The following is a 13277-nucleotide window of genomic DNA, read 5'->3' on the forward strand; positions in this document are numbered from 1 at the left end:
GCAAAGCAAGAAACTCAGCATGCAAAAAAATTGAAAAGAGGGATAAATAGATTTAAGCTCAGAATCAGGAAGGCTAGCTGGCAAAACGCTATAATAATCAGTGGAATAAAATGGGACTACATTTTGATAAAATAAGTAGATAAAAATGATGAATTTTATAAATATTATAGACAGAGGATCAACAGCCTTTGAGCTAGAATAGTAATGTGAGCTGAGACAGAGGAAAGAAGAATGAAGGATATTGCCAGAGCTCCTCTCTTGCTGTGAAAATGCTTCCATCTGAAGGAGGAAGGTGAAAGTGGTTTGGGGGACAATACAATAAATGCTCCTTTCTGCATACTGAATTTGAGATAATGATAAATCATTCAAGCAGAAATGGCTGTAAGACAGTTGGAAATATTAGTAAGAACAGCGGAAGACGCGGAAGGAAGAGAAAGATGGAGCTGGGTATCATCAGTGCCACAATGATATTGCAGGCCAAAAGAGGAAATTGGATTGCCAAGGGGAAGTGTGTAAAGAAAGCAGCAAAGACGTGAACCTTGAGGGAACTGAGAAGAACGACATTAAAGGAAACTTTAAAGAATGATTTGTGAGAGAGGAGTGAAACCAAGAAAGGACAGAATCACTAACACACACACCCTGCCCAAATGAAAAAAACAGACGCAGCAGACAACTATGGCTACAAGACAGTGTGAGATGATTTCCGTTAACCACATTGATTGGCATTCTCCTCAGCATTTTATCTTTCTACTTGATTCTTTTGTTTTAGTTGTCTGGTTCCATACACACATTCTTTTTTTGCGCATCTAAGCCACTTTCACCTTCTCTCTCCCTCCCTCCCTTAAATGGCGACATCCCTCTTCTCAGCAACTGGAGCCATTATCTGATCCTTTCTTTCTCTTTTCAAGCTTCTGTTACTGCTCTTGCTAAAGTCTGTCAGTTCTCCGCCTCTACTATTTCTACAACTCTTAAAGGTGCAGATCCCTGTCAGAAAAAAAATATGGTGGCAGATATAGTGTCATGGAAGGAAGGAACAGCTAAAGAAACTTTTAATGGTTACATCACAGCTGTCAAAATCTTTCCCCCATTTGCAAAGACCCCCCTCCCCCAAAGTTGGCTTTTCATTGTCTGCATTCAACTTTTTAAGGCTTTGGCATTTTAGTGTAAACGTACATTAACTGTGAATTCAGGCTGTGTGATTTCAATTGTAGCCTGCTTCAGGCCCTAAGGATTGAAACTCATCCCAGAACACAAATATTCATTTGGGAAATTCCTATCAGATCTTATTTAGCTGTGGTCATCAGCCTGTTAATTGAAACACACAGCTCCTACCTGACGCCTTGCTTTTGAATGTAAAGTCATTATCTGCATAGTACAATTAAGGACAGAGCAGTTTCTGACCCATTCTTTGCCTTAGCAAAAAAAGAAGTAATGACATCTTGATACTATGCACTACCCAAAGCTAAATTTCTTGCTTTTCTGAGAATCTAATTTAAAGCTAATGATCCTTTTTATTTTGTATGATCTCTTTGAGAAAAGATACAAACACAAAAGGATTCTAGACCCAGCTTTTGCTTTAATAATATAATCTCAGAAATGTAGATTGCAATAAATTCTAGTGATCTACATTATGCCCCATATTCTTTGATGTGTCATTTAGAGTCTTCAGCTAGCAGATCCTCTAACTTTATTAAAATGATTTTCTTCCTCATTTTAAAATTAAATCTAGGTTTCTTGTGAATAGTGGTCTTTCTGAGAGATACACTGACAATTTTTCAGCTTTCAGTGTTTGCCAACCAGTCCTAGTCACTTGAACAAAATATCAAATCTAAGCAGTTGGCCAGATAAAACATCTCCTCTGGCTTGACATCCTGCATATTTCATCCATCATTTTGCTTTGCTATAACAAGATAAATAATATGGTATGCTAAATGTGTGAGCACAAGATGAAACCAGTGTAAATCAGACCCACAACAGGGAGATTTGTGGGATGAAAATCTATTAATTTGTGGAGTGATTTGTAGATTACTTTTTCTAACAAGACTTATTTAGACCCTCCATTCTCAACCTGATGCCCTTCAGATATTTTGAACCACAAATCACATCATCCCTGACCACTGAAAAGCACTAGGGTGGGAAAGGCCAATGTCGACTTTGACCTGGTTTTAAATGTGCATGGTTTATACCAGGAGTGGACAACACAAATAACTTTGAAGGACACATTTATATTTCTGCTAAATCAAAATGAATGCATTGCTGAACAACATGGGGCAAATTGTTTGACATTTAACTTACTCATTCACTATTCTTTTTAACCCTTTCACTACTGATGCTTCTGTCACTTTCTCCCTCTCGCCCTTTTCCCTCTCGCAACCATCTCATTACAAGCTATGATGGTCCTGTTTTTCTCCATTCCACTATTTATAAATCCCCATCTTTCAGTCTCTTCCTTTGGTCTCTGCTTTTTTTCCTTTCCACCTGAGCCTTACTATCCCTTGTAGCAGCTGTACACAAAGCTTTCATTCTTCGAGCATTTTACACCAGCAAATGAGTTGTAGATGAAACTGGGTTGTGCTACCATAGTCTGGAAAAAGTGGTGCAAAGTGGCTAGCTGGATATCTCTGCCAGTCTGCTTTTGATGAGCTTGGGTGGGCCATAGACAATGGTATTTGAAGTTCCCTGGTGTGGGTGGGTAGGTAGGGATAAGGCCACAACTTAACCACAGTCTGAGGACCTGTATTCACCCATAAACTCAATTCTATCTTTAAAACCACTATTAAGTACAAACCTGGTAGCTTACAGTTGAATATGATCTGAAAAAAGTAGTGTTTAGTGTTTATCTTCCAGTTTCCTTATTGAAAGTGGCAGGATGTGTTCTGCACATATCAGTACTATGTCTGAACCACTAACTTTATATACTCAAGGTACAGAAGTGCACCAGACAGGCCATTGCTTCTGTTGGATCTGACTTCTGCTTCTCCTGCCTCTGGACAGTCTGTTGCCCAGGGTTGACCTCAGGCAGAGACAATCAGAGTGACCACGTGAGGCCTCATTGTTTCACGGGTCATGGAGGCTTGTGCCAAGCGAGGAACAGATTGGGACTCAGCCCTAAAGGGCAAAATGTTGCAAAAATAGCATTAAAATACTGTTGACCAAAGATTGACATTTGATATTATTGGTTATGTCCAAGCTCTAAGGACTTACAACTAAGGAGAAGGTGCAAGTGAGCACAGTGGATTCTTAAGCTCGAAACAGAAATTGCTAATGGGGGACACAATCCAGCTTTCAAACACTTTCAATTCCTGTTCATTTCAATGGAAGAGTTGAAGTCAATAGGAAATGTGCTTATCTTTAGTTGGACTGGGTCCCTTGATTTGTGCATATGCTAACTGTGATGCGCTGCAGCTAAAATCCCGATTTAGAAAATTTGTTTGCTGGTTCCATGGAAATGGATTTCTAGCACAAGATGTACAGTGCATCAAAGAATGACCTTCTCCTTTCTTTTACTTTCCTAGCTGTAGTTATCTGTTCAAGTATGCATATTCTAAATGAGGTGGTTTGGCTTATAATAACAAATAGATCTTCCTTTTTCTTTTTCTGCTTGCAGAGATAATTCTATTGTAGCTCTGATAAAGCTCAAGTATGCTAATGTTCAGTCAACCAGTTGTCTATTTATTTCTGTTTATGCCCGCTGCTCCATTAGTGACTTTTCCCTCCTTGTTTTCCTTGAGGATGCTAAATGGTTGAAACATTTCCTAAAAATTAGTTGATTAGCTTGTTAGGGGCACATTTCCAAGACTAGTTCCTTTCACAGCAAAAGAGAAGATGAAGGTAATTTTGTTTGCAAGGAATGTATGATTGGGAGCTGACTGTTGAAAGATACGCTGTGTCAATGTAATGAGGGAGTGTAATATCTTAGTTTGCATCAATATGGAAATAACAGTGCAGTTTGACAGACCTGATGCTAAAGGCAGTGCCAGAACGCTCATTATGCATTCAGCCTCTGATTATGAAAAATAGCGTGTTTTCTTTTAAAGAGGAATACACATTATCAATCAAACTGCACCAATTATTTCCAAAAGGGATCACAGCTAAACAGGCATGGGGGCTCTTCAAGTAAAACTGCACCTGAAAAAAGGCACATTTCAATGTACATGATAGTTTAATTTCATGACAGTTGAATTAATTAGGCATTTTAAACCTCCCATTCTGATTGGCCACTATACACAGCAGTCCCCATTAACAGGATACCAAGAGATGGCTCTCTTTTTTATTTCTTTGCTGAAACACATCACAGTGACATGAAACAGGTCATGATCAGGGAGAAGAGATTTTAGCATTTAGAAAACCTTAAAATTCTCCAGTCAGAAGGCTTAAATTCTGTAACTGCATGTGGAATCCCATACCCGCACCAGCCTACTGAAAAGTAACATTTTGGATTTTTGCACAATTGATAAATTTTGGGAGCAAAGACTAAGTACAGAAGCAAAGATTCATGGGTCACTGGAAATATTGTGTGTGTTTGTGTGCGTGCGTGCAGTCTCTGATACATGTGTTTGCATACATTTTCATTCATTTGTTCTGGCCACATGATGAAGTTCCATGTGTACACTTAGCCTGTTTTGGTACTCCTTGATGCCTTTATGTTCTTATGCACATACAGTGGGACCTTCTATTTTCCAAAGTTATGGGTTGTGAGTACTGGAGCCTGAGCCTTGTTCATGCATAGGCTCCAGGAAAATGTGAACCTTCATGCTTGCAGGTCAGGGAAATACTAGTGGGTATGGTTGGTCCATGTGTTCACATGCATACAAACCTTTCTGTGTTTATGCACACACATACATTGCACACGTACACAAAAGTATTGTGGAGCAAAAATGGGGGGAAGCAATAGCAGCTCCTCCAGTTTGCCAGTGTAGAAAGGCACTTGGTTTATTTCATTTACCCTCACTCTTTCCCCAAGCACAATATTGCTATCCATCAGAAGAAGTCATTTTAGGCAGGACACGATTCCAGACAATGGGGAAATCTCACATTCCATAGGTTTCTGGGGAAATAACCCACCATATACACAAACTTCCCATTTTCAATCTCAGATCCTTAGCTCAATCAAGCAGTTCCTTTAGCATTTCTTTTACTTGTCCCATAGTGTGTTCACACTTGGACAATATTTGTGGTGGTTTTCCAAAATGCACAGGGTGTGCACACAGCCCTTTCCATGCTTTTGTGTGTCTAGGTGCCATTTCTAAGAACCCCTAACTGCTAAGCCTCCCCTTCTAACTCAAGGCAACAGACACAGTGGGTTGACTCTTTAGTCTCTATTGCTATTAGGCTACAGTTTTGAACTTGCTTGCAAGCTATTATGATTCGTTCATTGGGTTTGGTGGGAGTGGAATGAGAGTGGGAAGGAACTTTAGAAGTCAGGCACAGGCAAGCTCAATTTTAACAGGGTGTGTGTGACACTTTTGAAACCTTTGTTTTAAACCTCTCTCTTTCCCCTTCCTGAATATGTGGCCTCTGCCAATTTAACACTTCACTTAAATCATTAAATTGGCCAGAAGCTGATGCGAGCTTCCTCAGCAATTTACATTGCTTGAGGCTGTAACCATGGAACCCCTTTTAATAGATGAAGCTACATACCTTGAGTATATATATGTGTTTTTATATAGTATTAGACATCATTAGCTCCTTAAGATATATATGGGGGGGGGTAAATATGGGACTCCACAGGGGAAAAGCACCACTGAGTTCCTCCTCAGATATGGGTGGGAATGATGCATACTCCACATTGTGCATGAATTTATATACATTTTGCTTGAGATAATGACTATTTATTGCATTTATATCCCACCATTCCTCCCAAGAGGAAACTCGTGGGTTTTTTTTGCCAACATTTATAGAAAATTATAGCCAGAGAGATAGCTAGCTATAGCTAGAACCTCCACCAACAGATGGTGCTATAAGCATTTCTAGCTGCTGAATTTCCAGTTCTGTGGTGCAATGTTATTCTTCCTTGGATCTGAGATGTTGGCCCCCCATAAAACTGTTTGGAATTGTGCTGGTTGACTTCGCAGTGACTTGAAGCTCCCTCAGCGCTATCAGGGTTCCCAGACATGGGGAGGATCTTGAGCATATTCAGCCAAATGCCCTTCAGACCTTCCTGTACAACAGAGGAAGGCTGGGTGGGAATGGAGCTGGCATATGCAGGAATGTATGTGTGGTCTCACTGTTCCCTACACAGGTCCAGGAAGTAACACCTGGCCAAGCCACCTGTCTGCTTGTCTTTATCTTCGATTTCATAGAGTAAGATCAAGTGGAAAACTACCTGCAAAAAGTGATACTTTCTGTATTAAGAATTTTATTTGTTCTCAGTGTTTTAGTACGTGCTTAAATCATCACCAGTGGTTGAAGCAATGATTCTTCAACATCAACTTCGTTGTACTGGTCATGTTGTGAGGGTGCCTGACGATCGTCTTCCAAAGCAACTACTCTATTCTGAACTTAAAAATGGAAAGCGTATTGCTGGTGGTCAACAAAAGAGTTTTAAAGACTGTCTCAAGGCAAATCTAAAAAAATGTAATATAAACACCAACAACTGGGAAACACTGGACTGCGAGGGCTCCAGTTGGAGAACAGCCTTTACCAAAGGTGTCATGGACTTTGAAGACACTCAAACTCAGAATGAAAGGGAGAAACGTGCTTGGAGGAAGGCACGCTTGGCAAAACCACACTGTGATCAACTCCTGCACGGGAACCAATGTCCCCACTGTGGGAGGATGTGTGGATCCAGAATTGGCCTCCACAATCCCTTACGGACTCATTGTTAAAACCGTGCTTATGGGAGACAAACTTACTTGGCTACAAGTGATCGTCAAAGAAGAAGAAGAGAAGAAGAGTTTGGATTTGATATCCCGCTTTATCACTACCCAAAGGAGTCTCAAAGCAGCTAACATTCTCCTTTCCCTTCCTCCCCCACAACAAACACTCTGTGAGGTGAGTGGGGCTGAGAGACTTCAGAGAAGTGTGACTAGCCCAAGCAGCTGCATGTGGAGGAGCGGAGATGCGAACCCGGTTCCCCAGATTACGAATCTACCGCTCTTAACCACTACACCACACTGGCTCTCTGAGAAGCAGAAGAAGCAGCAGAAGCAGCAGAAGCAGCAGAAGCAGCAGAAGAAGAAGAAGAAGAAGAAGAAGAAGAAGAAGAAGAAGAAGAAGAAATCATTCAACTCTTTTTGTTTCTATTTCTTTCTTTGGCCAGGCAAAATTACATCCATTGGTGCAAATTCTAATTACTTTTCTAAAATTTATTTTATGGGCACACGGTTGATTTCTATAGGAAACAGCAGAGTGTTGGGATTTATCATCACTTCACACTTAGCTGAGTGCCTTGACTTCTACTTTTAACAACCTGCCCAAGGCATGACAGTATCCTAACACAACACATACCTTGATTTCCTATCTTGCCTATATTCTCAGCTGAGCCAAAGGTGTTATGTTCATCACTGACCTAGAGTCATGTTAAAAAGAAAAGGAGGGAAAGAGAGAGAGAGATAAGATAAAGAAGCTGTTTATCGCTGCCTGCTTTATTTTCAGTGAGCACATTCAAAATGCAGAATCAAGCTGGCAGACCTCTTGATAAAATAGACACCCAAATTGCCTGTTACATGTGAAAGGAAAAGGAGAAGAGAGCAAAACCACTACGTAAACGCACACAATGAATGTAGGAATTTATCTGCAGTAAACAACATGAATAGGGGCCAGAAATACCGCTAAGATCTTTTCTTGTTTGAATGGTTTGGCTTTCTATTATGCTTTATGCTACAGGGGTTTGTCGAGACTACAGGCTGCACACTAAAAAAGCCTATGAATATGCCAATAGCATTTATGTTTAATATCTTGCAGGGAAAATCATTGCTAATTTTAGGTTTTTAAGTATAGTGCAGAAAATAACATGAATTAGGAACTTTGCAGTCCCCCCCTCCATTTTATCCATCTGTCCCTTAAGAGAGGTCTAAACGAAAGCTCTGGTTTTGTAAATATGAAAAAGTCAGTTGATCATGTAGGGTTTCCGTCTGCTTTTGTATTCCGAGGTCTCTAATGTCAAGTTGTCTGTAATTTGTACTGAACCAGAAGCAAAATGCTGCCTGCTGTCACTCGAGTGTCAATGGATTCCCTGCAAAACGGAATCTTGGTGACATTTACACATCCTAAGGACCTGTCTCAGCTTTTGCATTCCACTGAGATGATGCAGGAATAACTGTTTTTGCCAAGCTTCAAATCAAAGCTCTACTGGCATTTTGCATCTTCAGTGAAGAACAAAAATGATAACTTGCATTGTAACTGACCTCCTGATTTTTGGAGAACAGCACCGCGCTGTAGATAAGCTTGAGAGAATGCACAGTCAATTTCCAGGTGCTATAAAACTAACAAAAAATAAATGTGTTTGATGATGAATTCATTTTGGGAGATTTGCCAGTGGGTACCTTACACTTGTTTCACACTAAATACCGGTAATCTTTTTATCAACAAGGGTGTTTGTGTATGTTTGTGTGTGTGTGTGTGTGTGTGTGTGTGTGTGTGTAAACACATATGCACACCTTTCTGTTCCTTTCCTAGGAATCATAATAAAATTACTACAGAACTTGAGTGCAGTGCTTCATTCACTCCATGACAACGAGCCTCCTTGTTTTCAGGCACATTTGCATATCTTGTGGGAAACAATGCCACAAAATAAACAAAAGGTTCAGTAAATACCCTTTTAGGATATGGTTAGCATAATAATGGATGTTGCTCATGCCGCATTGTTGTGATATTGAATGATTCCTCTTATCGCCCCCCATTATTATAGACACACCTGTTTAAACTAAAGTGTTCCCCTTCAGGGGCCCATATCCATCCCTGTCCATCCAGTGAAGTTGCAGTCATTTGCAGTACTTATGTGTTGCAATAGTTTCTATGACAACAGGTGATGATGGTAAAAGTAAAGAATTGTGTCTTGATTTTTATGGGCAGAGAGATAAAAGGAATGGATTGCTGTAGGAAAGCTTTCCCTTTCAAGCTATTCATATTTAACAAATGATGGCAGCCATATAAAAAGCAAATAATGTCAATTATTATTTACCCTGGACGCTTTTATATTGCTCAGGTTCTGATTTGCCTGAAAATGTGTCTCCACTGGGAGGCAGAGTCACCAGTAGATATTCTGACCAGAAGTGTCTAGCTCCACCCTGGATAGCATTTCACTGTTTTCCTCTTCCTTAGCTTTGCCCTCTCTACTTGGCTGTTCCTTCCCCCATCCCACCCTGTACTTGGTTTTGTCTATGTTTCTCCATTCCTATTGTACCATCATTTGTCAGATCTTGATTGTTCTATTACTTTTGGGGGGAAGTGGGGGGTCCACAAGAAAAATATTCAGACTCCACAGTTGGGCAATACCTTTACTGAGACTAGTCAAAATGCCACTGAAATGTGTCAAGCTTTTGAGCTCTCCAGAATACTTTATCAGGAAGGGTGTTAAACAAACATGTTACATCCCTCTCACCCCCTGCTTTGTGCAACACCTTGCTTGCTGGCTTATGGAGAACTCAAAAGCTTGCCACACATTTCCTTCTACTGTTTTGGTTGGAATCACCTAACTATGGAGTTCTTAAAAGTCTCTTCACCTTTCATATCTATTTTATCTTTTCCCTCTTTGTATTCTAATCCTCTTAACTCTGTTGATTCACACTTGTTAAACCCTAGTTTACTTCCATTGTACACCTCTGCCTTATCTTTTGCTGCACATTTTCTTTGGAAAATATGGCCTCTTCTTTACATCCACACCTCAACTTACCTGTAAATGTTTAAGCTATACACAATAACACCTCCTGAGCCTTTGACCTCCAACCCCTGCCTCATCCTCTCCTTACTCTTCTGTTTTTCTTGTATTTTTGCTAGTAGTTAAAAAAAAAAGATTTCTACAAAAAGGCTGGCAGGTTTCATGGTGGGATTTTTAAAAAACAAACAAACACTCAATTGCTTCCACAGTGCCTATCTTCTCAGGTGCTTTATAATTTATAAATACTATCATATGATTATATTAAATGCTATCTTAAAGACCAGAGTACTACAAACATTTGTCATTGTACTTCTACATTCATTGTTCTCTAAGAGTTGAGCCCAGCCCAATTTATCTGTGAGGGATAAGCATACATTTACCCTGAGCTATTGATTCCTTTCCCTTGAGTCTTAGCTTTGAAGGTAATATACTCCATTCAGCAAGTCTGGGCTTGCAAAGACACATTTTGAAGAGTTGTAAATTAACACAATTACAAGACTGTCAAGGGGGACTTAGCCAATTTATACCAGATGAGAATCAGGCCTTTAAATATATAGACAATATTGTGATAATATATTTTTTTCCTGAAGGCTCCTGCATATTTAATCCAACAGTACTATGATGTTATCACCAGCAGCAGACTTAATTTATGCATCTTCTGGTACCTTGAAAATGTTTCATAACCTTGACAATCCCTTGAAAACAAATAATCTCAGGTAGCCTTCACACTACCAATAAAACTTTACAGTGTAGCCATGCCAATTAAGAGTGAATATTTCATGTATTGTAAGGATTTGTTTTGGGTTTTGTTTTGTTTTTTGGTGTGTTTTTTTGAGGGACTGCCTGTCTTTTTAATAAGGTTTGTTTTTATTGAAGTAAAAACCTGCCCTTTCCAATAAGCGAGCTAGTCTATCAGAGTTGACATTTAATAGAAAACAAAGTACGAGCCTGAGAAGGTTACCCAAACTGGCACATGTTTTAGCACAGATTATCCGGTAACAAAATTGGACATGTCTAGTTTAACTTTCATGACAATTTTTCTGTCAGGGCGTTTTGTGCAGATTGTCAGTAGAGTAAGAAAGCACAGTAACACATTTAGCATAAAGAGGGAAGGGATGCTCTCTTCCCTTCTTTATTTGATAGCTAATGTATGCCACACACTAGGTTCACAGGATAAATTAATAAACAATGGATCTAGTTTGTTCTAATTTGTATTCTATGCATGTCCAGCACAGTCAATTTATGTTTCGGGTGGGGTGTGTGAAAGCAGAATATCTACAGGGAAAACCCGAAATAAATAAGTTAGGTTTTAATACTTATCACATATTTCTTCAGGTTTCGCTTTATAAGGTGTTGAATACAATTTTCAAGGAGCTCTGAAACCGCTAGTTAAGTATCCCCAGAACTGCTTGTAATATATATGAAGTAAATTTTTAAAAAATACATAAATAGCATGGCATTGAAAGTATGGATCACTAGAATGCTGTGTGCTGGCAATAAATTACTTCTTAAACATACACTACTGTATCTTTTGACTTGCTCCCAAAGACTTGCTCACAAGTGGGTTTAGGTGTAGCAAAGGTTAGACGAGACACCAAAAAATATTCTAGGTTGACTCAAAAGAAGGACAGCATGTATCTAGATCACAGTTGGCACCAGTCTGACCGATAGCCCCATATCACTAATACTGTACTCTCCTGCCAGTATCCTCCTCCTCGTGGTTTGTAGCAGTGCCATCATCCTCCGCCCCCATCAACTCCATTCTTCTGTCTCTTCTAGAAGTCCTTTCCCTGACTCTGTTCTTTAGGCAACACACAGGAAACTTGTTGGAAGGGAAACAGCAGGGATTATTCCGTTTGTAATTTAAGGGTTAATTCTGATATCAGCAAGTCAGCTAACCAAGGGCTGGCTGGGTGAAGGCTTAACAAGCAGGCAGAGTGACAAAGATGCAGACGCTGTGTAGCTCTGATGGAGTTTTCCTCTGTATGTTTGACTGAACATCTCCCTGCTATGTATGAGGCCTGCAGTAGGAAAGACAAAAACTCTCTGTTTGTTTCTCCTCAAACTAAACATAGTTTTGTTCCGTTTACCTCATTAAAATGCTATCAGGAATTCTCTCCTCTCTGAACTACGGTATGTCTGTGTTCTGAAAGTGACTTTGCTAACAAGATACGTCAGGAATAACTTTCTGACAGCAAGAGCTGTTTGACAGTGGAACAGGCTCCAACAAGAGGTGGTGGACTCTTCTTCCTTAGAGGTTTTTAAGGAGAGGTTGGGTGGCCACCTGTCACATATGATCTAATAGAGATTCCTGCATTGCAGGGGGTTGGACTACATGACCCTTGGGGGTCCCTTCCAATTCTACGATTCCACACCTTCACAAAGTCCTTTATTACTACCAGACATGAGAAGAAACTCGTGTGGGGATCTACATGGAACGTTTCCTCAGCTCTAAATCTTATGCTTACACACAGAGAGAGAAAGAGAGAGAGAGAGAGAGAGAGAGAGAGAGATACCCTGACCAAACCTCCAGAAGTTAAGAGAAACTATAACCTGCAGGCTTACTGAAAGCTATAAACCGATACACACACACACACACACACACACACACACACACACACACACACTTATTTGCCAGGGTTGTGGATGTAGATATCCCTGATAGAGATCACAAGTTTTGGCTGAATCTGGAGGTAAAGTCCAGTAGTTTGGGGTCATGTCCAAGCAAAATGACATTTCATCTAAGTTTTTAAAACATGTGAGGTTGAAAGGTTTGACACAGCTTCTCGCTTTTCTGGCAACTGGCCTCAAAACAAAATACAAGCTAGTCTTACTTTTAATTTTTGTTTTCTTTTTAATTGGTCGCCCTGCTTTACAGAGGAGCAGGAACATGAAATGATCCAGTATCGCCTAAATCCTGAAGAAACATGCTCTTTAGTAAAGCAGTCTATGACTACAGCCTCACACTTCATAGTGAACAATAGGGTCATTGCTAACAAATACTGGTGGTTGGTGGCTACTCTAAGCTTCAGAAATGTGTGTCCCTCACAACCCCGTGATATCTGAATGGCACAGGTCAGAGACAGAAAGTAAGAGACTGAATTTTTGAGCTGGTTGGCAAGAAACTGCATTGGAGAGCTGCAAGGATGAGCTGTTGCTCTTAAGCACTTTCTGAACATGCTCCCACTTTGCATCTGTTCAGCCAGGCTGTAAATAAACAGTGAAAAGACACAATAAGTCAAGCACTCATTCATAAGAAGATAGTTCCCCTGCTTGGGGAAGTGGGGACTCTAACACAATATGGACCAGAATTAGATCCAGCTCATTATTTCCTTCTGGAATCTCTTTGTACCAAAAGCTGCTTGCAATAATAATAATAATAATAATAATAATAATAATAATAATAAGAAGAAGAAGAAGAAGAAGAAGAAGAAGAAGAAGTAGTTTATTACTTTCT

The sequence above is a fragment of the Podarcis vaucheri genome (assembly GCF_965113315.1).
Source record: "Podarcis vaucheri genome assembly, chromosome: 5".
Lineage (NCBI taxonomy): Eukaryota > Metazoa > Chordata > Lepidosauria > Squamata > Lacertidae > Podarcis > Podarcis vaucheri.